At 53.8% G+C, this 19,758-nt stretch overlaps 4 pseudogenes; all 4 read left to right on the top strand.

The window, feature by feature from the left end:
• The first annotated feature begins 5,439 nt into the window (after positions 1-5,439).
• Positions 5,440-5,754, top strand: LOC147529092 (feather keratin pseudogene; annotated as a pseudogene).
• A 3,666-nt stretch (positions 5,755-9,420) lies between these two features.
• Positions 9,421-9,735, top strand: LOC147529091 (feather keratin pseudogene; annotated as a pseudogene).
• A 3,746-nt stretch (positions 9,736-13,481) lies between these two features.
• On the top strand, positions 13,482-13,796 carry LOC147529090 (feather keratin pseudogene; annotated as a pseudogene).
• A 3,838-nt stretch (positions 13,797-17,634) lies between these two features.
• On the top strand, positions 17,635-17,949 carry LOC147529089 (feather keratin pseudogene; annotated as a pseudogene).
• Positions 17,950-19,758: the final 1,809 nt, after the last annotated feature.

The following is a 19,758-nucleotide window of genomic DNA, read 5'->3' as shown; positions in this document are numbered from 1 at the left end:
CACTTGACACACAAAGTCAGTGCTAATGCACTTCCTCTCATGCCTCTGACACAACCTCCCCACGGTAACACCCAGTTCACCCACTCTTTTCTCCAGCACGACTCTCTGGCCATCACAGCATGCAGAATGACAGAAAACAGAATCACCCAGAGCACAGGGAATGTCTGGTGATGCATCTCGTCCAACCCAACCTCCTCAAGTAGTGTCAGCATAAGTAGGCTGTCCATGACCATGGCCCATCACGCTTTCAGGACCTTCAAAAATGGAGACTCCAACACCTCCCAGCACCACTGGTTCCACTATTTGGCCACACTCACACTGTAAAAGGCTTGCCTTCTCTTCCACGGCTTTTTAGCTTTTCCCATTCACCATTGCCCTGTCCATGGGCACAGATGAGAAGAGTCTGACTCCCCTGTCTTCATTCCCACCCATCCGGGATTTAGACCCATTGATGACATCTCCCCTGTGTGGTCTTCCCTCCTGGCTCAAAAACCTCCCAGCACTCTAAGCCTCTCCTCATGGGTACGATGCCCCAGCTCCCTCACAATCTTGGTTGCCTTCTATTTGACTCGCTCCACAAATCCACGCCCTCCTTCCACTGGGGAGCCCTCAACTGGACACAGGACTCCACATGGCGCATACTCAGCGCTGCAGAGAGAGCAAGATCACCTCCCTCGACCTGCTGGCATGGCTTTTATCTACGCTGCCCTGGGGAATTTTGACATCTTTTGCCACAAGCATACATTGCTGCCTCGTCACCAGCTTCTTCTCCACCAGCAACACATGTTCATGTTCAGCAAAGCTGACGGATCCCAGCATGTCCTGGTGCCCAGTGCTATCCCCAGATACAGGACTTTGCATTTCCCCCTCTTGAGCTTCTGTTGATTCCTCTCCGCCCCCTTCTCCAACCTGTCCAGCTCCCTCTCAATGGTGGCACAACCACCCGGTGCCTCAGCCACCGCTCCAGATTTTGCATCACCTGCCAACTTGCTGGGGGGCACTCCGGCCCACTGCCCACGTCATTGACAAGGAGGTTCAACAGTGTGGGCCCCACAGATCACAGTCCTGGGCTACAGCACTTGAGGCTTGCTTCCAACTGGACTTAGGGCCACTCATCACAAGCCTCTGGACCCAGCTTACACAACCCATATTTTCTCAGCTTGTCTAGGAGCAAGCAAGGAGAGAAAACATCAAAGGCTTTACTAGAAAGTTGAGGTAAACACCAGACACTGCTCTCTCTTTTTCCACAAAGACAGTCACTTCAATGTAGAAGACACAGAGGTGCGTCAAGCATGGTTTCCACTTCCTAAATTTACACTGATGACAACAATCATTTCCTTGTCCTTTATGGGCTTGGCAGTGCATTCGTGGATGACTTGCACCATAAACTTTCTCAGAAACAAAGTCAGGCTTGGCGACCTGTGGTTTCCAAGATCATCCGTCCTGATGTTCTTCAAAGTAGGAGGGCTAAGGAGCTCTCTTCCAGTCATCAGAACCCACTTCCATGCACTGTGACCTTCACAAGATACTGGAGACTGGCCTCCCAAGGACATCAGACAGCTCCCACAGCATTCATGGCTACAACTGATAAGGCCCCGTGGACTTCCGTACACGCAGTCCCAAAGCACTCCTTCCTTCCGCCCCTCATCTATCTCAGCAATGAGCACTGATCACCTGACAAACAGTCTGCAAAAGAATCATCCTGGCTGTATTGGGGCAGGTCTTGCTGTTTGTAGATCTTTCAGCATGCATCCAGCACCACCAGCTGGGCCTCGGCTCTGCAGCCCCGCGCACTGTGCCCATCTCCAATCTCAACCTCACAAGCAAGTGGGGCACCAGGACACCCACAGAGCACACCCAACGTGAAAGGCCAGGACTAACGATGGGCTGAGCGAGCTGGAGCAAGGTGGGGAGGGGCTGAATGTCCTGCTCAAGCTGGGCCACTTGGGTTTTCACTGTCTCCAAGGATGGAGACTCCACCACCTCTTCCCCTCTTTGACCACCTTCACACGGAAAAAGGTTTGCTGCCTTTGCCCATGGAATTCCATCTCTTTGCACTTGGGACCGTGGATTCTGGTCCTGCTACTGATCACAAACCTCTGGGCCCAGCCCTTCAGACACTTGATGGTCCACCTCACTGTCCACTTACACATCCCACACTTTCTCATCTTCTCCTGGCGCATTTAATGGGAGACAGTGACAAAAGCTTCCTTCAAGTACAGCTCAACAACAGCCACGCAGCTCCGCTCATCCAACACCCAGTTGCTTTAATGTGCGAGACGTGGAACTCCGTCAAGCATGAGTTTCCCTTCGTAAATCCACGCTGAACACTCCCCATCACCTTCTTGGCTTCTGGGTTTGGCAGTGCTTTCCAGGAAGACTGCCTCCATCACCTTCCCTGCAAATGAGGTCAGCCTCACCAGCCTCTACTTTCCCAAATTCTCCATCTTGATTCCCGGCAAGATACGATGGGTAGGATCTCTCTTCCTGTCTTCAGGAACTGCTCCCAGGCCCCATGACCTTTCCAAGCTAAAGGAGAGTTGCCTCCCAGGCACATCAGCCTGCTCCCATGATGTTTCTGAGTGCAACCTCTCAGGCCCCGTGGACTTGCATACACCCAGTCCCAAAGCACTCCTTCCTACCTCCCTTCATCTTCCTCAGCAACAAGCACTGCTCACCTGACAAACAGCCTGCAGAACACTCACCTTGGCTGAAATGGGGCAGGCCTTGACATCCATCAACCCTTCCGCACGCATCCACCACCAGCAGGGCCTCAGCTCTGCAGCCCCGTGAAGCATGTTCACATCCCATTGCACTCTGCAGTCTCCACATGCTCCTTCTCACCATCAGACACTGTGCACAGAAGTGGCCTCAGCACTCTCCCAGGGAACGACCCCAAAGGCCCTGGCTCACCAGCCTCCCCTGCTTTCCGCTCCCACTCCTCCTCTGCCTCTTGACACACTCACGGGCTCTCCAGAAACTCACCTGCCCTTGCTGCCTGCCCTGTATGGGTCGGGGCAATCCCAAGCACAAGTACAGGTTGGGTGGGAAATGGACTGAGAGCAGCCCTGAAGAGAAGGACTTGGGGGTGTTGGTTGATGAGAAGCTCAACAGGTGTCACCAATATGCGCTGGTAGCCCACAAAGCCAAGGCAGGTGATTCTGCCCCTCTACTCTACTCTACTCTGCTCTTGTGAAACCCCATGTGGAGTATTGAGTTCAGCTCTGGGGTACCCAGTACCAGAAGGACATGGAGCTGTTGGAGTGGGTCCAGAGGAGGCATACAAAGATGATGAGAGGGATGGAGCACCTCCCCTATGAAGACAGGCTGAGAGTTGGGGTTGTTCAGCCTGGAGAACAGAAGTCTCTGGGGACACCTTCTAGCAGCCTTCCAGTAACTAAAGGGGGCCTCCAAGGAACTGGAGAGGGACGTTTCACAAGGTCCTGTAGTGACAGGAAAAGGGGCAATGGCTTGAAACTGAAAGACGGGAGATTTAGGTTAGGTATGAGGAAAAATTTTTTACAATGAAGATGGTGAACCACAGGAACAGGTTCCCCACAAACGTTATGGATGCGCTATCCCTGGAAGTGTTTGAGGCCAGGCTGGAGGAGGCTTTGAGCAACCTGACCTAGTGGAAAGTGTCCTTGCCCATGGCAGGAGGCTGGAACTAGATCATCTCGAATGTTCCTTCTAACCCAAAACATTCTATGATTCTATCATATACAAGCATTGCGAGTCATTGAGGTTGGAAAAGACCCTTAAGATCCTCAAGTCCAACCGTTAACCCAACACTTCCAAGTCCAACACTAAACCATGTCCCAAAGCAACACGTCTAAACGCCTTTTAAATACCTCCCAGGATGGTGACCAAACCATTTCCCTGGCAGCCTCTGCCAGTGATTCACAACGCTTTTGGCGATGAAATTTTGCATAATATACAACCGAAATTTCTCCTTGCCAGACTTGAGGCCGTTTCCTCTTCTCCTATCATCTGTTACTTGGGAGAACAGACTGACACCCACCTCTTTACCAGCTCCTTTCAGGTGGATGTAGAGAGTGATAAGGTCCTCTCTCAGCCGTCTTCTTCCATAAAGTCAATACCACCACTACCATCAATACTCTTCATAATTCTTGTTCTCTAGGTCCTTCACCAGCTTCGTTGCTCTTCTTTGGACACATCGTACCAGAGACCAGGCTGAAAATGTGCTGGCTCCACCTAAGGGGAGTGGTACGGAGGAGCCAACACAACCCTTTGGAGAGCAGGCCAGACTCCCCACGTGCCAAGTTTTGCGAGCTCTCAACTAGGGCTGCCAGGACAACGTTCTTCTCTCGCCAGTAACCCTCCTCTGCCTGCCTGCACTTTCAACCTCAGGGACAGCCCTGAGATGGCACAAGTCGAAAGAGGCAGCCCCCTTTCCACTGGGTCATAGAATCATAGAATGGTTAGAGTTGGAAGGGACCTCAAAGATCATCTAATTCCAACCCCCCCTGCCATGGGCAAGGAAAACCCGCCATTACACCAGGTTGCTCAAAGCCCCATCCAACTTGGCCTTAAACACTTCCAGGGATGGGGCAGCCACAGCATCTCTGGGCAACGTGTTCGAGTGAATCACCACACTCTGAGTAAAAAAAACAGAGGGGCACCAAGACACCAGGAACACCCAACATGACATGCAAGGCCAAAGACAGGCTTAGTGACCTTGGAACAAGGCACAGAGGGACCAAATGCGATGGAAGGGGCAGCTCCACACACCCGGCACACCTCCAAAGCCCAGAACCAGCCTCCCAGGGCTGCCAGGAAATGGAGTTCCTCTTCACAACACACCCGCAAACCACACCACATGGCTATTGCTGGTTGACCTCACTGATGACACCCCATCTCTCAGACACTTTGGACACGTCTCCCGAATGCCCAGACACGCATCATCCATGCAAATCTTCCCAAATCCCTACTCCCACTTAATAGCTGCCACCAGGGTCAGAAGGACAAGTCTTCAAGAGCAGGACATGAAAAGGGAGCGTAGCGGGAAGGAAAACACCCCCCACCTCATGACTTGCATAGCTGTGGCATGGGACAGCAGCTTGCTGCAGAACGCCATCATGAGCAAAGGCTGTCTCGTGCCCTCGGGCGTTCGGAGACCGGCATAAAAGCCGGCCCACGCCTCTCTCCCTCACACACTTATCCTGACGCCTTCTGCTTCGCCATCAACAAGGTGAGCCTGAACCCCCTTCTCCTTCTTCTTCTGCCCCACCTGCCCTCTCTCTTCCAGCACACTCTGCCCTCACCCTCAGCAGCCACATCCCTCCCCACTGCCATGATCCCCACAGCCCCACACCAGAACTCCTCACTCCCTTGTACTCCAGCAACACTTCCCCGGGCATCCCACGTCCCTCCGCTTCCTCAGCACCCTCTCTTCCAGGGCCCCTCCACACCACGGCCATGGCCTGCAACGATATCTGCCGCCCCTGCGGACCCACCCCGCTGGCTAACAGCTGCAACGAGCCCTGTGTCAGGCAGTGCGAGGACTCCCGCGTCGTCATCCAGCCTTCCACCGTGCTGGTCACCCTGCCAGGACCCATCCTCAGCTCCTTCCCCCAGAGCACCGCCGTCGGATCCTCCTCATCCGCTGCCGTGGGCAACGTCCTCAGCGCCCAGGGAGTGCCCGTGTCCTCTGGGGGCTTCGGCTATGGCTATGGCTATGGCTTAGGAGGCCTGGGCTGCTACGGGGGCAGATGGGGCTGCTACCCCTGCTAAGGGCCAACACCATCTCTCCTACAGTAAGCAGCCACATCCTGGAAGCCATGCTACAGATGGAGGACACACACCTCCAGCCCGTTCCTGGCACATGGGCTTGCAGACCTCCATGGGGCTGCTTCCACAACAGGGCAGTAAGACCTCAGTGCTCTGGCAAAAGCTACAGCAAGCAAAGGGACTTTGGCTGATGGTCGCCTTCCTTGCACCTCAGACTGACTCCCTTCTACTTGGCACTTCTGACTTCTCACTCTTTTCGATCTCAATAAATTATCCTGCATTCCAGCATGTGACGTCTCCTCTTCCTTTTTTTTTCCCAAGGCTCTCCCAACCTCACTCAGCACAAAGCCACAGCTACACAGGCCATCAGGCTGGGTGGAAATGAGCCACAAGACCTCTCCTAGGAAAGAGGTCACCACCACTCACATCAAATACACAGACCAGTTCCAGCGGGGCTTCCAGAATTTGACACAAGACCATCACTGGCTCTGACAAACACTTCCACATGACAATGCTCCCCTGCACGCGTCTCTGACCAGACCTCTCTGCGCCAGCACACACTTGACTAACTCTCTTCCCAGCATGACTCTGTGGCCCTTCCAGCAAGCACAATCACAGAATCATTTAGTTCAGCAGGAACTCTGGAGAACATGTGCTTCAACCCCTCTGCTCAAGCTGGGCCACTTGGGTTTTCACTGTCTCCAAGGATGGAGACTCCACCACCTCTTCCCCTCTTTGACCACCTTCACACGGAAAAAGGTTTGCTGCCTTTGCCCATGGAATTCCATCTCTTTGCACTTGGGACCGTGGATTCTGGTCCTGCTACTGATCACAAATCTCTGGGCCCAGCTCTTCAGACACTTGATGGTCCACCTCACTGTCCACTTACACATCCCACACTTTCTCAGCTTCTCCTGGCGCATTTAATGGGAGACGGTGACAAAAGCTTCCTTCAAGTACAGCTCAACAACAGCCACGCATCTTCGCTCATCCAACACCCAGTTGCTTTAATGTGCGAGACGTGGAACTCCGTCAAGCATGAGTTTCCCTTCGTAAATTTATGTCAAAGAATCACCATCACCTTCTTGGCCTTCCTGGGTTTGGCAGTGCTTTCCGGGAGGCTTGCCTCCATCACCTTCCCTGCAAATGAGGTCAGGCTCACCAGCCTCTACTTTCCCAGATTCTCCATCTTGATTCTCGGCAAGATACGAGAGGTAGGATCTTTCTTGCCCTTTAAGGCTTGGGGCAATCCCAAGCACAAGTACAGGTTGGGTGGGAAATGGACTGAGAGCAGCCCTGAAGAGAAGGACTTGGGGGTGTTGGTTGATGAGAAGCTCAACAGGAGTCACCAATATGCGCTGGTAGCCCACAAACCCAAGGCAGGTGATTCTGCCCCTCTACTCTACTCTACTCTGCTCTTGTGAAACCCCATGTGGAGTATTGAGTTCAGCTCTGGGGTACCCAGTACCAGAAGGACATGGAGCTGTTGGAGTGGGTCCAGAGGAGGCATACAAAGATGATGAGACGGATGGAGCACCACCCCTATGAAGACAGGCTGAGAGTTGGGGTTGTTCAGCCTGGAGAACAGAAGTCTCTGGGGACACCTTCTAGCAACCTTCCAGTAACTAAAGGGGGCCTCCAAGGAACTAGAGAGGGACGTTTCACAAGGTCCTGTAGTGACAGGAAAAGGGGCAATGGCTTGAAACTGAAAGACGGGAGATTTAGATTAGGTACAAGGAAAAATTTTTTACAATGAAGATGGTGAACCACAGGAACAGGTTCCCCACAAACGTTATGGATGCGCTATCCCTGGAAGTGTTTGAGGCCAGGCTGGAGGAGGCTTTGAGCAACCTGACCTAGTGGAAAGTGTCCTTGCCCATGGCAGGAGGCTGGAACTAGATCATCTCGAATGTTCCTTCTAACCCAAAACATTCTATGATTCTATCATATACAAGCATTGCGAGTCATTGAGGTTGGAAAAGACCCTTAAGATCCTCAAGTCCAACCGTTAACCCAACACCACCAATTCCAACACTAAACCATGTCCCAAAGCAACATGTCTAAACGCCTTTTAAATACCTCCCAGGATGGTGACCAAAACACTTCCCTGGCAGCCTCTGCCAGTGATTCACAACGCTTTTGGCGATGAAATTTTGCATAATATACAACCGAAATTTCTCCTTGCCAGACTTGAGGCCGTTTCCTCTTCTCCTATCATCTGTTACTTGGGAGAACAGACTGACAACCACCTCAGTACCAGCTCCTTTCAGGCAGTTGCAGAGACTGATAAGGTCCCCTCTCAGCCGTCTTCTTCCATAAAGTCAATACCACCACTACCATCAATACTCTTCATAATTCTTGTTCTCTAGGTCCTTCACCAGCTTCGTTGCTCTTCTTTGGACACATCGTACCAGAGACCAGGCTGAAAATGTGCTGGCTCCACCTAAGGGGAGTGGTACGGAGGAGCCAACACAACCCTTCGGAGAGCAGGCCAGACTCCCCACGTGCCAAGTTTTGCGAGCTCTCAACTAGGGCTGCCAGGACAACATTCTTCTCTCGCCAGCAACCCTCCTCTGCCTGCCTGCGCTTTCAACCTCAGGGACAGCCCTGAGATGGCACAAGTCGAAAGAGGTAGCCCCCTTTCCACTGGGTCATAGAATCATAGAATGGTTAGAGTTGGAAGGGACCTCAAAGATCATCTAATTCCAACGCCCCCTGCCATGGGCAAGGAAAACCTGCCATTACACCAGGTTGCTCAAAGCCCCATCCAACCTGGCCTTGAACACTTCCAGGGATGGGGCAGCCACAGCATCTCTGGGCAACGTGTTCGAGTGAATCACCACACTCTGAGTAAAAAAAACAGAGGGGCACCAAGACACCAGGAACACCCAACATGACATGCAAGGCCAAAGACAGGCTTAGTGACCTTGGAACAAGGCACAGAGGGACCAAATGCGATGGAAGGGGCAGCTCCACACACCCGGCACACCTCCAAAGCCCAGAACCAGCCTTCCAGGGCTGCCAGGAAATGGAGTTCCTCTTCACAACACACCCGCAAACCACACCACATGGCTATTGCGGGTTGACCTCACTGATGACACCCCATCTCTCAGACACTTTGGACACGTCTCCCGAATGCCCAGACACGCATCATCCATGCAAATCTTCCCAAATCCCTACTCCCACTTAATAGCTGCCACCAGGGTCAGAAGGACAAGTCTTCAAGAGCAGGACATGAAAAGGGAGCGTAGCGGGAAGGAAAACACCCCCCAGCTCATGACTTGCATAGCTGTGGCATGGGACAGCAGCTTGCTGCAGAACGCCATCATGAGCAAAGGCTGTCTCGTGCCCTCGGGCGCTCGGAGACCGGCATAAAAGCCGGACCAGCGCCTCTCTCCCTCACACACTTCTCCTGACGCCTTCTCCTCCACCATCAACAAGGTGAGCCTGAACCCCCTTCTCCTTCTTCTTCTGCCCCACCTGCCCTGTCTCTTCTACCACGCTCTGACCTCACCCTCAGCACCCCTGACACCCCCCCACCATCACGCTCCCCACAGCCCCTCACCAGCCTCCCCACTCCCTCGCCCTCCTGCATCACCACCCCTCGCACCTCCACGTCCCTCCGCTTCCTCAGCACCCTCTCTTCCAGGGCCCCTCCACACCACGGCCATGGCCTGCAACGATATCTGCCGCCCCTGCGGACCCACCCCGCTGGCTAACAGCTGCAACGAGCCCTGTGTCAGGCAGTGCGAGGACTCCCGCGTCGTCATCCAGCCTTCCACCGTGCTGGTCACCCTGCCAGGACCCATCCTCAGCTCCTTCCCCCAGAGCACCGCCGTCGGATCCTCCTCATCCGCTGCCGTGGGCAACGTCCTCAGCGCCCAGGGAGTGCCCGTGTCCTCTGGGGGCTTTGGCTACGGATATGGCTACGGCTTAGGAGGCCTGGGCTGCTATGGGGGCAGATGGGGCTGCTACCCCTGCTAAGAGCCATTGCCACCACCCTGATACCAAAAAAACAGATGCTGGAGGCCACAGTACGGATGAGGATGCACCTCCAGGCCATTGCTGTAACATGGGCTCACCCTCCATGGCTTCTGCTCTCACAGATCACAGCAAGCAGGAAAGGGGCCAGCCCAGGATGCTTGCAAACATGGCCCATGTACCTCCTCTTTTTCTCCCACTACCTCTTTTGCATCAACCCTTCTGCTATGTCCACTACTCTCTGCTGCAAACACCGTCTCAAGAGACAAAGACCTCCAGGGACCTCCAGGGTGCCACTCTCACTCCCAGGAAGGAAGGCGTCGGTGCTCTGACAAGATCTAGTTCACAGAAGGGACCTCCGCTGATGGTCGCCTTACTCGCACCTCAAATCGGATCCCTTCCACCTGACGCTCCTGCCTATTCACTCTTTTGCCTCAATAAACTTATCCTGCATTCCAGCATGTGATGCCTCCTCTTCCTTTCTTTTCCCAAGGCTCTCTCAACCTCATCAACTACAAAGCCAGGGCTTGCACCCATCACACTGGGTCAAAAAGGGACTACAAAACCTCTCTTAGGACATATGTCCCCACCAACACCACCACCATCACCACAGAGCAGCACAGGGGGGATTCCAGCCCGTGACACAAGCCCTTCACTTGACACACAAAGTCAGTGCTAATGCACTTCCTCTCATGCCTCTGACACAACCTCCCCATGGTAACACCCAGTTCACCCACTCTTTTCTCCAGCACGACTCTCTGACCATCACAGCATGCAGAATGACAGAAAACAGAATCAGCCAGAGCACAAGGAATGTCTGGTGATGCATCTCGTCCAACCCAACCTCCTCAAGTAGAGTCAGCATAAGTAGGCTGTCCATGACCATGGCCCATCACACTTTCAGGACCTCCAAAAATGGAGACTCCAACACCTCCCAGCACCACTGGTTCCATTATTTGGCCACACTCACACTGAAAAAGGCTTGCCTTCTCTTCCACGGCTTTTCAGCTTTTTCCATTCACCATTGCCCTGTCCATGGGCACAGATGAGAAGAGTCTGACTCTCCTGTCTTCATTCCCTCCCATCTGGGATTTAGACCCATCGTTGACATCTCCCCTGTGTGGTCTTCCCTCCTGGCTCAAAAACCTCCCAGCACTCTAAGCCTCTCCTCATGGGTACGATGCCCCAGCTCCCTCACAATCTTGGTTGTCTTCTATTTGACTCACCCCACAAAGTCCACGCCCTCCTTCCACTGGGGAGCCCTCAACTGGACACAGGACTCCACATGGCTCATACTCAGCGCTGCAGAGAGAGCAAGATCACCTCCCTCGACCTGCTGGCATGGCTTTTATCTACGCTGCCCTGGGGAATTTTGACGTCTTTTGCCGTCAAAAGGGTGCATTGCTGACTCGTCACAAGCTTCTTCTCCACCAGCACCACAAGGTCATGTTTAGCAATGCTGCAGGCCCCCATCATGTCCTGTTGCTCAGTGCTATTCCTCCCCAGATACAGGACTTTGCATTTCCCCCTCTTGAGCTTCTGTTGATTCCTCTCTGACCGCTTCTCCAACCTCTCCAGCTCCCTCTCAATGGTGGCACAACCACCTGGTGCCTCAGCCACCGCTCCAGATTTTGCATCACCTGCCAACTTGCTGGGGGGCACTCCGGCCCACTGCCCACGTCATTGACAAGGAGGTTCAACAGTGTGGGCCCCACAGATCACAGTCCTGGGCTACAGCACTTGAGGCTTGCTTCCAACTGGTCTTAGGGCCACTCGTCACAAGCTTCTGGACCCAGCCCTTCAACAACTATGCAGTCCACCTCACTGTCCACTTACACAACCCATATTTTCTCAGCTTGTCTAGGAGCAAGCAAGGAGAGAAAACATCAAAGGCTTTACTAGAAAGTTGAGGTAAACATGAGCCACTGCTCTCTCTTTTTCCACAAAGACAGTCACTTCAATGTAGAAGACACAGAGGTGCGTCAAGCATGGTTTCCACTTCCTAAATTTACACTGATGACAACAATCATTTCCTTGTCCTTCATGGGCTTGGCAGTGCATTCGTGGATGACTTGCACCATAAACTTTCTCAGAAACAAAGTCAGGCTTGGCGACCTCTGGTTTCCAAGATTATCCGTCCTGATGTTCTTCAAAGTAGGAAGGCTAGGAGCTCTCTTCCAGTCATCAGAACCCACTTCCATGCACTGTGACCTTCACAAGATCCTGGAGACTGGCCTCCCAAGGACATCAGACAACTTCCACAGCATTCATGGCTACAACCGATAAGGCCCCGTGGACTTCCGTACACGCAGTCCCAAAGCACTCCTTCCTTCCTCCCCTCATCTATCTTCAGCAACGAGCACTGATCACCTGACAAACAGCCTGCAAAAGAATCATCCTGGCTGAATTGGGGAAGGTCTTGCTCTTTGTAGATCTTTCAGCATGCATCCAGCACCACCAGCTGGGCCTCGACTCTGCAGCCCCGCGCACCGTGTTCATCTCCAAGATCCTCTGAAATCTCCACATCTTCTTTCGCCCATCACACACTGTGCAGAGAAGCGGCCTCACCCCTCCGCCCTCACCTTAAGTAAAGTCCCCAAAGGCCCTGGCTCAGAACAGCTCCCTGCTGCTCCCACTTGCCTTCTGCCTCCCACCACACTCATGAGCTCTCCAGAAAATCACCTGCCCTTGAAAGGTGATGCACATAGGGCACTGTGTCACGCCAGAGCCCAGGCTGTACACGTGATGGCCTCAGTGAAGTGAAGAGCTACGAGGGGCCGACACAAAGTCTTTACAGATCTGACACGGCACCCAACATCGCAGGCCTTGCGAGCTCTCGGCTAGGGCTCACAGGACAAAGTTCATCTCTTGCGAACAGCTCTCCTCTGCCTGCCCGCACTGTCAACCCCAGGGACTGCCCAAAGGCAGCGCAAGCCCCACCAGGCAGCCTCTTCTCTCCCAGATAAAACCTCACAAGCAAGTGGGGCACCAGGACACCCACAGAGCACACCCAACGTGAAAGGCCAGGACTATCGACGGGCTGAGCGAGCTGGAGCGAGGTGGGGAGGGGCTGCAGGCAATGGAAGGGGCAGCACCTCACACTCGGTAAACTTCCAAAGGCCAGACCAGTCACAACACACCCGCAAACCACAGCACACCAGTACCACAGCATGACCTCACTCACGACGCCCCACCTCTCCTACGCTTTGGTCGCATCTTCTACCCACGCTGACACGCGCCATCAACACGGAGCCTTTTCCCTCTAATACTCACACTTCAAAGTTGCCGCCAGGGTCAAGTGGACAGGTTGTCAGAAGGAGGACATGAAATTGGAGAATTGCGGTGTGGGAAACACACCCCACCTCATTGCTGGCATGGCTGTGGCACCCAACAGCTGCTTCCTGCAAGATGCTGCCATGTGCAAAGGCTGTCCCGCCCCTGGGTTAGCAGCATAAAAGCCGGCCCAGCACCTCTGTCCTTCACACACTTCTCCTGACGCCTTCTCCTCCGCCGTCAGCAAGGTGAGCCTGAAACCCCCTTCCACGCCTTCTCCATTCCCACCTGGACTCTCTCTTCCAGCACGCTCCTCCCTCACCCTCAGCAGCCACATTCCTCCCCACCACCATGATCCTCACACCCCCACAATAGATCTTCTCACTCCCTTGTACTCCTCAAACACTGTCCCTGGCATCTCCATGCCCTCCGCTTCCTCAGCACCCTCTCTTCCAGGGCCCCTCCACACCACGGCCATGGCCTGCAACGATACCTGCCGCCCCTGCGGACCCACCCCGCTGGCTAACAGCTGCAACGAGCCCTGTGTCAGGCAGTGCGAGGACTCCCGTGTCGTCATCCAGCCTTCCACCGTGGTGGTCACCCTGCCAGGACCCATCCTCAGCTCCTTCCCCCAGAGCACCGCCGTCGGATCCTCCTCATCCGCTGCCGTGGGCAACGTCCTCAGCGCCCAGGGAGTGCCCGTGTCCTCTGGGGGCTTTGGCTATGGCTATGGCTACGGCTTAGGAGGCCTGGGCTGCTACGGGGGCAGATGGGGCTGCTACCCCTGCTAAGGGCCAACACCATCTCTCCTACAGTAAGCAGCCACACCCTGGAAGCCATGCTACAGATGGAGGACACACACCTCCAGCCCGTTCCTGGCACATGGGCTTGCAGTCCAGACCTCCTCCTCTCAAGGCACCAAGCAAGCACGCAGGGAAGGAGTCAGCCTGCGCTGCCTGGGAACTTGGCCCATGTAACTCTCGCTCTTCTCCCAATTCCTCCTTTGCATCACCCCTTCTGCTATGGCCACCACTCTCCGCTCCAACCACCTTCTCGCAAGCCAAACATCATCAAGGGACCTCCACGTGGCTGCAGGGCAGGAAGACCTCAGTGCTCTGGCAAAAGCTACAGCAAGCAAAGGGACTTTGGCTGATGGTCGCCTTCCTTGCACCTCAGACTGACTCTCTTCTACTTGGCACTTCTGACTTCTCACTCTTTTCGATCTCAATAAATTATCCTGCATTCCAGCATGTGACGTCTCCTCTTCCTTTTTTTTTCCCAAGGCTCTCCCAACCTCACTCAGCACAAAGCCACAGCTACACAGGCCATCAGGCTGGGTGGAAATGAGCCACAAGACCTCTCCTAGGAAAGAGGTCACCACCACTCACATCAAATACACAGACCAGTTCCAGCGGGGCTTCCAGAATTTGACACAAGACCATCACTGGCTCTGACAAACACTTCCACATGACAATGCTCCCCTGCACGCGTCTCTGACCAGACCTCTCTGCGCCAGCACACACTTGACTAACTCTCTTCCCAGCATGACTCTGTGGCCCTTCCAGCAAGCACAATCACAGAATCATTTAGTTCAGCAGGAACTCTGGAGAACATGTGCTTCAACCCCTCTGCTCAAGCTGGGCCACTTGGGTTTTCACTGTCTCCAAGGATGGAGACTCCACCACCTCTTCCCCTCTTTGACCACCTTCACACGGAAAAAGGTTTGCTGCCTTTGCCCATGGAATTCCATCTCTTTGCACTTGGGACCGTGGATTCTGGTCCTGCTACTGATCACAAATCTCTGGGCCCAGCTCTTCAGACACTTGATGGTCCACCTCACTGTCCACTTACACATCCCACACTTTCTCAGCTTCTCCTGGCGCATTTAATGGGAGACGGTGACAAAAGCTTCCTTCAAGTACAGCTCAACAACAGCCACGCATCTTCGCTCATCCAACACCCAGTTGCTTTAATGTGCGAGACGTGGAACTCCGTCAAGCATGAGTTTCCCTTCGTAAATTTATGTCAAAGAATCACCATCACCTTCTTGGCCTTCCTGGGTTTGGCAGTGCTTTCCGGGAGGCTTGCCTCCATCACCTTCCCTGCAAATGAGGTCAGGCTCACCAGCCTCTACTTTCCCAGATTCTCCATCTTGATTCTCGGCAAGATACGAGAGGTAGGATCTTTCTTGCCCTTTAAGGCTTGGGGCAATCCCAAGCACAAGTACAGGTTGGGTGGGAAATGGACTGAGAGCAGCCCTGAAGAGAAGGACTTGGGGGTGTTGGTTGATGAGAAGCTCAACAGGTGTCACCAATATGCGCTGGTAGCCCACAAAGCCAAGGCAGGTGATTCTGCCCCTCTGCTCTACTCTACTCTGCTCTTGTGAAACCCCATGTGGAGTATTGAGTTCAGCTCTGGGGTACCCAGTACCAGAAGGACATGGAGCTGTTGGAGTGGGTCCAGAGGAGGCATACAAAGATGATGAGAGGGATGGAGCACCTCCCCTATGAAGACAGGCTGAGAGTTGGGGTTGTTCAGCCTGGAGAACAGAAGTCTCTGGGGACACCTTCTAGCAGCCTTCCAGTAACTAAAGGGGGCCTCCAAGGAACCTGGAGAGGGACGTTTCACAAGGTCCTGTAGTGACAGGACAAGGGGCAATGGCTTGAAACTGAAAGACGGGAGATTTAAGTTAGGTATAAGGAAAAATTTTTTACAATGAAGATGGTGAACCACAGGAACAGGGTCCCCACAAAAGTTATGGATGCGCTATCCCTGGAAGTGTTTGAGGCCAGGCTGGAGGAGGCTTTGAGCAACCTGACCTAGTGGAAAGTGTCCTTGCCCATGGCAGGAGGCTGGAACTAGATCATCTCGAATGTTCCTTCTAACCCAAAACATTCTATGATTCTATCATATACAAGCATTGCGAATCATTGAGGTTGGAAAAGACCCTTAAGATCCTCAAGTCCAACCGTTAACCCAACACCACCAATTCCAACACTAAACCATGTCCCAAAGCAACACGTCTAAACGCCTTTTAAATACCTCCCAGGATGGTGACCAAACCATTTCCCTGGCAGCCTCAGCCAGTGATTCACAACGCTTTTGGCGATGAAATTTTGCATAATATACAACCGAAACTTCTCCTTGCCAGACTTGAGGCCATTTCCTCTTCTCCTATCATCTGTTACTTGGGAGAACAGACTGACAACCACCTCAGTACCAGCTCCTTTCAGGCAGTTGCAGAGACTGATAAGGTCCCCTCTCAGCCGTCTTCTTCCATAAAGTCAATACCACCACTACCATCAATACTCTTCATAATTCTTGTTCTCTAGGTCCTTCACCAGCTTCGTTGCTCTTCTTTGGACACATCGTACCAGAGACCAGGCTGAAAATGTGCTGGCTCCACCTAAGGGGAGTGGTACGGAGGAGCCAACACAACCCTTTGGAGAGCAGGCCAGACTCCCCACGTGCCAAGTTTTGCGAGCTCTCAACTAGGGCTGCCAGGACAACATTCTTCTCTCGCCAGCAACCCTCCTCTGCCTGCCTGCGCTTTCAACCTCAGGGACAGCCCTGAGATGGCACAAGTCGAAAGAGGCAGCCCCCTTTCCACTGGGTCATAGAATCATAGAATGGTTAGAGTTGGAAGGGACCTCAAAGATCATCTAATTCCAACGCCCCCTGCCATGGGCAAGGAAAACCTGCCATTACACCAGGTTGCTCAAAGCCCCATCCAACTTGCCTTGAACACTTCCAGGGATGGGGCAGCCACAGCATCTCTGGGCAACGTGTTCGAGTGAATCACCACACTCTGAGTAAAAAAACCAGAGGGGCACCAAGACACCAGGAACACCCAACATGACATGCAAGGCCAAAGACAGGCTTAGTGACCTTGGAACAAGGCACAGAGGGACCAAATGCGATGGAAGGGGCAGCTCCACACACCCGGCACACCTCCAAAGCCCAGACCAGCCTCCCAGGGCTGCCAGGAAATGGAGTTCCTCTTCATAACACACCCGCAAACCACAAAACACGGCTGGTGCGGGTTGACCTCACTGATGACACCCCATCTCTCAGACACTTTGGACGCGTCTCCCGAATGCCCAGACACGCATCATCCATGCAAATCTTCCCAAATCCCTACTCCCACTGAATAGCTGCCACCAGGGTCAGAAGGACAAGTCTTCAAGAGCAGGACATGAAAAGGGAGCGTAGCGGGAAGGAAAACACCCCCCACCTCATGACTTGCATAGCTGTGGCATGGGACAGCAGCTTGCTGCAGAACGCCATCATGAGCAAAGGCTGTCTCGTGCCCTCGGGCGCTCGGAGACCGGCATAAAAGCCGGCCCAGCACCTCTCTCCCTCACACACTTCTCCTGACGCCTTCTCCTCCGCCGTCAGCAAGGTGAGCCTGAATCCCCTTCCCCTTCTTCTTCTGCCCCACCTGCCCTCTCTCTTCCAGCACACTCTGCCCTCACCCTCAGCAGCCACATCCCTCCCCACTGCCATGATCCCCACAGCCCCACACCAGAACTCCTCACTCCCTTGTACTCCAGCAACACTTCCCCGGGCATCCCACGTCCCTCCCCTTCCTCAGCACCCTCTCTTCCAGGGCCCCTCCACACCACGGCCATGGCCTGCAACGATATCTGCCGCCCCTGCGGACCCACCCCGCTGGCTAACAGCTGCAATGAGCCCTGTGTCAGGCAGTGCGAGGACTCCCGCGTCGTCATCCAGCCTTCCACCGTGGTGGTCACCCTGCCAGGACCCATCCTCAGCTCCTTCCCCCAGAGCACCGCCGTCGGATCCTCCTCATCCGCTGCCGTGGGCAACGTCCTCAGCGCCCAGGGAGTGCCCGTGTCCTCTGGTGGCTTTGGCTATGGCTATGGCTACGGCTTAGGAGGCCTGGGCTGCTACGGCGGCAGATGGGGCTGCTACCCCTGCTAAGAGCCCCTGACACCACCCCTCATACCAACCACCCACACCCTGGTAGCTACAGCATCGATTGAGGATGCGCCTCCAGCCATTGCTGTCACATGGGCTCACCATCCACGGCTCATCGTCTCATAGAACACAGCAAGCAGGGAAGGTCCCAGCCCAGGATGCTTGCAAACATGGCCCATGTACCTCCTCTTCTTCTCCTGCTTCCTCTTTTGCATCGACCCTTCTCCTATGTCCACTACTCTCTGCAGCAAACACCGTCTCAAGAGACAAAGACCTCCAGGGACCTGCAGGGTGCCATCTCTTCCAGGAAGGAAGGGAGAGACCTCCGCTGATGGTCGCCTTACTCGCACCTCAAATCGGATCCCTTCCACCTGACGCTCCTGCCTATTCACTCTTTTGCCTCAATAAAGTTATCCTGCATTCCAGCATGTGATGTGTTCTCTTCCTTTCTTTTCCCAAGGCTCTCTCAACCTCATCAACTACAAAGCCAGGGCTTGCACCCATCACACTGGGTCAAAAAGGGACTACAAAACCTCTCTTAGGACCTATGTCCCCACCAACACCACCACCATCACCACAGAGCAGCACAGGGGGGATTCCAGCCCTTTCCATATTTCTAAACATTAATGAGGTCCCCCTCAGTCTCCTCTTCTCCAAGCTAAAGAGACCCAGCTCCCTCTGCCGTTCCTCATAAGGGAGATGCTCCACACCCTTAATCATCTTTGTGGCCCTGCACTGGACTCTCCCAAGCAGTTCCTTGTGCTTCTTGAACTCAGGGGCCCACAAATGGACACAATATTCCAGATACGGTCTCACCTGGGCAGAGTAGAGGGGGAGGAGAACCTCTCTCGACCTACTCACCACACCCCTTCTAATACACCCCAGGATGCCATTGGCCTTCTTGGCCACAAGGGCACATCACTGGCTCATGGTCATCCTGCTGTTCACCAGAACCCCCAGGTCCCTTTCCCCTGTGCTGCTCCCCAGCAGTTCAGCCCCAGCTCATACTGGTACATGGGGTTGTTCTTACCCTGGTGCAAGACTCTACACTTGCCTTTGTTGTTTTTCATTAAATTTCTCCCCACCCAACTCTCCAGCCTGTCCAGGTCTCTCTGAATGGCAGCACAGCCTTCAGGTGTGTCAGTTACTCCTCCCAGTTTAGTGTCATCAGCAAACTTGCTGACCGTGCACCCTATTCCCTCATCTAAGTCATTGATGAATATGTTGAACAATACTGGTCCCAGTACCGACCCTTGAGGGACTCCACTGGATACAGGCCTCCAACTGGACTCTGTCCCATTGACCACTACTCTCTGGCTTCCATCCTTCAGCCAGTTCACAATCCACCTCACTACCCGATCATCCAGACCACACCTCCTCAGTTTAGCTGTGAGGATGCCGTGGGAGACTGTGTCAAATGCTTTACTGAAGTCAAGATAGACCACATGCACTGCTCTACCATCATCCACCCACTGGCTGATGTCCTCATATAAGGCTATCAGGTTTGTCAAGCATGACTTCCCCTTAGTGAAGCCATGTTGACTGCCTCTAATCACCCTCTTATCCTTGACATGCCTAGAGACAGCACCAAGGATAAGTTGTTCCATCATCTTTCCAGGGATGGAGGTGAGGCTGACCGGTCTATAGTTACCTGGGTCTTCCTTCTTGCCCTTTTTGAAGACCGGAGTGACATTTGCTTTCCTCCAGTCCTCAGGCACTTCTCCCGTTCCCCACAACTTAGCAAAGATGATGGCGAGTGGCCTGGCAATGACATCCGCCAGCTCCCTCAGCACCTGCGGGTGCATCCCACCA

Source organism: Tauraco erythrolophus, chromosome 3, assembly GCF_009769465.1.
Source record: "Tauraco erythrolophus isolate bTauEry1 chromosome 3, bTauEry1.pri, whole genome shotgun sequence".
Taxonomy (NCBI): domain Eukaryota; kingdom Metazoa; phylum Chordata; class Aves; order Musophagiformes; family Musophagidae; genus Tauraco; species Tauraco erythrolophus.
Note: the sequence above shows the minus strand (reverse complement) of the source record. Positions and strands in the feature narration are given on the sequence as shown.